This window comes from Haplochromis burtoni, unplaced genomic scaffold (assembly GCF_018398535.1).
Source record: "Haplochromis burtoni strain Fernald_Lab_line unplaced genomic scaffold, NCSU_Asbu1 Contig_69, whole genome shotgun sequence".
Taxonomy (NCBI): domain Eukaryota; kingdom Metazoa; phylum Chordata; class Actinopteri; order Cichliformes; family Cichlidae; genus Haplochromis; species Haplochromis burtoni.
The window spans coordinates 118,361-123,185 of NW_024582430.1; the positions used below are offsets into that span (position 1 = coordinate 118,361).

The 4,825-nt window shown below is 42.1% G+C and overlaps 1 long non-coding RNA gene across 2 annotated transcripts in view; it reads left to right on the top strand.

Moving 5' to 3' along the window:
* Positions 1-4,825, top strand: part of LOC102292251 — a 106,209-nt gene that overhangs the window by 6,276 nt on the left and 95,108 nt on the right. The gene's annotated exons all lie outside the window — the stretch shown is intronic.

The window sequence follows — 4,825 nt, forward strand, 5'->3', positions numbered from 1 at the left end:
CCCCCCCCACTGCACAGCTTCCTGCCAACAGAAGCAGATTTAAAAACAACAACAACAACAAAACAACTGAAATTAAAATTCAGTTTTGTTTGTATTCCGCTAAATCACAACCACAGTCATTCCCTGCATACTGTGTGCTAGCCTCTGATTGGTTGGCAAACACACCCAAAGGCATCATAGGAATTCTCTGAGGCATGCTAACTAAACGGGAAGTGCTGTTTCCTACACAGGATGGAGGCCTTCAGTGTTGGCTCTGCCATGGTGTCCTGTAAAGAGTTTTAGGACAGTGATGGAGCTTCTGTCAGAGTCATTAGTGGAACAAACTGCTTTGAGGATGATGTAAGCGTTGTTGTGCAGCAGCGATGTTGAACCTGCTGTAGATATCGAGTGCTGTGAAAGCGAACGTGACCTCTGTGACCCCGGGCTGGTTTCTGTGTGAACATCAGTCACACCACATGTCTGGAGGTCACTGTGGGTGTGTTTGAACTGGGTCACAGCATAGTTGCCAGCTTCCTGCATTAAAACTGCTATTAAGCTAAGCTAAAGCTAATCTTTGGCCTATAATGAGTGTCTGTAACTTTGTGCATTTTTACACAAATTGCCACGTGACAACACTACTGTGAAAGTAAGAGGATGATAAGATGTACGAGTCACAGTGAAGACGGCGTTCCTCCTTCAGTGCTATTAGACACAGATTCTCTGAAACTCTTTCTGCTCGAACATTTTCCCTCATGTGTTGTTTGTTTTTCTGACACTTCCCTCCAAACTTTCTTGTTGCCGTCCCTTTAGATTGAGAACGATTCCGATCATCAGACCATTCGGTAATTATTAAAGATGCAAGCTAACCTGAACCAAGTCTTCACCTGTTCTGTAGGGGTGGCTGGAGGTCAGGTTGAGCAGGTCTACTAATCTAAATTGATTAAAGTAGGGCTGAGCGATATGGCCTAAAATTCATATCGCGATATAATTTGAAGCATGTGCGGTAACGATATATTCTTTTCTTCTGTATAACGTATTTTCCACACTAAAAATCCTTTAATTTTCTCAAAAGTCTAGAGTGTGCCTTATGTATGAGTTTTGGTTGTGCTTACTGACCTCGAACCGATTTTGGCTGCAGAAATCTGTTAAAAAATGTTTTAGTACAACTTTGGTAAGCCGCACTGCTTGATGGATTGTCAGAGCATTACGGCTGCTGTAGTGAGGAGCTTCGCGGAGTAATCTGGGTCCAAAACTCCGTCTGCTTCAGGTCCCAAAGTCAAACAAACACTAAGAGTTAAAAATGGTCTAAATTCTTTCATCTTTATTTAAATCATCAGCGTTGCTGCTTTATCGGGTGTAACAATAAATTTTTACATCCAGGCATCCATGAAAACAGAAGTTATTAAATTTAACGGTGTTAGAAGTTAACAGGAAGTTAGCTCGCTAGTTTCCACCTAAACATTTCATAGCATGTTCTGACTGAGAGATTTTTGAAACTAATTCAAACGTACAGATTTGCTACCACTTCCAACATAAATGAAGACAGAAAACTAAACAGCAGTGGTGTTTGTAGGGTTACTGAAGTTGGACTACCTGGTATATAATGATGTGCTACGTGTGGCTAGCGACACAGCTATGTTAGCATAACATTAGCACAGTGAAGCTGGAGGGTGAACGCCAACTTTTTTTCCACTTGATAAAAGTTAATGTGAGGGATTCTGGTGGTCAGGGACAAATGCAATTGCATAGCAGGATGCTGTACACGGGCCAAACTTCAGTCAGGAGAACAACTGAGATTATTCATCCACAATACGAGGTTAGTTATTAATATATTGCAACAACATGGGAACAGAACAGCTGCGAGAGAATTCAACATTAATGAATCAATGTTACGGAAGTTGAGGAAGCGCAGTTTTTGGCTTTCCCCATATTTCAAAAGTGCTTCATCTCTTTGCTATGACTGTCGCCCGCCATAATTTAAAGATGATAATGGTTTTAGCCGCTGTGATGCTTTCGACCAAAACAGGCGCAGCTTGATGACATCATCAACATGCGCTATCGCGATAGAGCGATATAGTCAAAGTCTCTATCGTTGGCCAAATTTATATTGTTTCTATCATATATTGTTTATATCGCCCACCCCTAATTCAAAGTATCTTTGGGCAACATACCACACCCCAAACAGCTTTTTGATGCATTCGTTGGACTGTGAATGTTAGGTAGAAAGCACTCAGACATAGAAACAGTGCTCGGGTGAATGTTTTTCAAAGCACAGAGTGCTCCGGCAAAACAGAAGAGAACTGTATAAGAAGCAGTTCATTTTCACTTCAGGTCTCTTTTCCTTTAGTGTGTCGCTGGTTTGTATTTACACACATGTGCATCGGCACAGATGTGGGGTTCCTTCAAATGAGTTCGAAGGTGCCTCAGCTTCATTAGTTTTATAGTTTTCATTTTAACTGTCCACCTCTGGCTTTGGTAAGATGATGAATAATGATGGTCCGGCTGTGTTAAGTTAACTTTCGGCTGAACTTTAACTCGTTTCCATTGTTCTGGTAATTGTGTCTGTTTTCTTGTTTGGTGTATCTATGTAAGCTAAAGCTGGACTCATTCATGTTTCCACATGAAGCACATATCAGGAAACAGATGATTGTTCACTGCTCTGTTGTGATACTCATGTAATCCAGCATCACTCAGGCTTTTTACTGGAGAGCTGGCAGCAGATTAATTATGGTGGCCTGGTGGGATATTGCTTTCACATTCAAACAGCCAAAGATATGTACTGATATTAAGATAACTTACTAACATCATAAACGGCGATTCAGGCGTGTAGACATGTAACCCAAATCTGTGGAAGTGTCTCAGGTGACCATCAGCTGACATCATCCCATCCAGAATGGTTGAGATATTAAAATATTCTATGAATATTTTACATTTGAACTGATGGTCGACGTTCCACAACCCTGCTCTCTGTGTGACGTCAGTTGGAGACGCAGCTCGATGTCAGAGCTGAGGCTGCTCCTTCAGCTCCTCTGGGACGTTCGGTAAACAGTGCGAGCGCTAGCAGGCGGCAGGGTAGATGTGTGCAGATGGTATTGACGGTATAGTGACAGCATGTTGATTATCCAGCCTGTGGGAGGCTGGGGCCTGTCTGGACGTCAGATGGGAGTCACAGCACAGAGGAGTGATGAGACAATCATACGGAGAGGGAGAGGGAGAGGAGGGCACATGTCAGGGCCAGAGGACGAAGACTATCAGCTGTCTGTCTCAGCTGACACGCACACAGTGCGATCCTGATCAGATTAGCTGCAGTGACACTCGAACATGAACTTCAGGAACAGCCTGTAGCACCCCCGGCTCTCGTGTGATGTGTTAAAGATGAAGATTACAGCGCGGCTCTCCTGCAGATCTATTCAGGCTTTGTATATTTATCAGCTCGTCGTTCTGTTTCACAGCCTCTGCTCGGTATCAGTTCCTGCTGTGTTTAATGTAATGATGTGCATCGAGCCCCCTTACAGACAGGAGCTTTGCGACGCCTATATATCTGTTCTTTTTTTAACATCGCCCCCATCAGGGTTCAAATCTGCTGAAATTAGCATCTTCTATTATTTGTATAATGTTTAATTATGCATTAGGTTGTGGTGGGTGCATTAAAAGATTCAAGTAAAATCCTCATTACATTTGCATAAGTGACAACGTTTAAATGAGTACAAATGCATAGGCTGAAGTCCATTTAGTACCCATACATGAAAGAGCCCACATTAGTTTTATTCATTTCATTTTCAAAGTTCTAAAACTTGAGGTAAGCATACCCAAACAGATTCAGTCTGACCTGAAACTTCCATAAGAAGAGCATCAATATTAATAATAGACCTTAATGGGCTTATAACGTAGTTGGATTGATGGGTTAATTTAAACTAATTAAAAGTCCCGCGCCTCTATTTTAACAAGCTTCCTCCAACGGAAGCTTTCCAGCCCGTGAGGACATTCAGTGAGGGTAAAATGTAAATAGACAGGATATTTTTTATTTATATTTGTATTGTTCAGTTTTAAAAGATCATTTAAACAGTAAACTGAACATTGAAGAACATCTAATGTAGATGTCAATTTTGTTAAAACAGAAAATAAAGACTGTAAACATTATGTAATGATACAAAATCTCCATCCAATCAGGTTAATTAGTGAAATAATTGGGTCCAATAAGAGCAAATCAGGTTCTCGGGTAGCACTGAATAGGGCTGGGCCATATCATTAGCTTTCATGGTAATACCGGTATGATGTTGGACAACGATAAGAAAATGAAATATGGCGATAGAATATGGGTAAAACGCGCATGTGCAGCGCCTTTGTTTACATACGCACACGCCGGAAAAAGCATGGCGGCGACGGAGAATGAGAAGAGCGAAAGTGGATCATTGAATGAAACCAATGAACCAGAACTGGTTTGTAAAAATGCTGCAGCTTCACTGGTGTGGAACTGGTTTAGCTTTCGTCCGTCAGATACATAACAAAGCACTATTTTTGGTAGCAAATGCTAGCGGGCCGCCGTTATTACCGTGTTGTTTGGAAAATACGGCGCACTTAAAATCAATCCTTTGATTTTTCTGAAAGTCGACAGAGCCCCTTATAATCCGTGTGCCTTATGTATGAACTATGGTTGTGTTTACTGACCTCGAAACGATTTTATGTGCACGGCGCTCGAAAATCTGTCAGATGTTTCAGTACGACTTTGCTAAGCTACAAAGCCGCACCGCTTGATGGATTGTCGGAGCATCAAGCAGCCATCATATAGCCCGACGGGCGGGGCTGAGATAGATTTCGGTCGCCCGACCGGAGATATTGCTAGCCC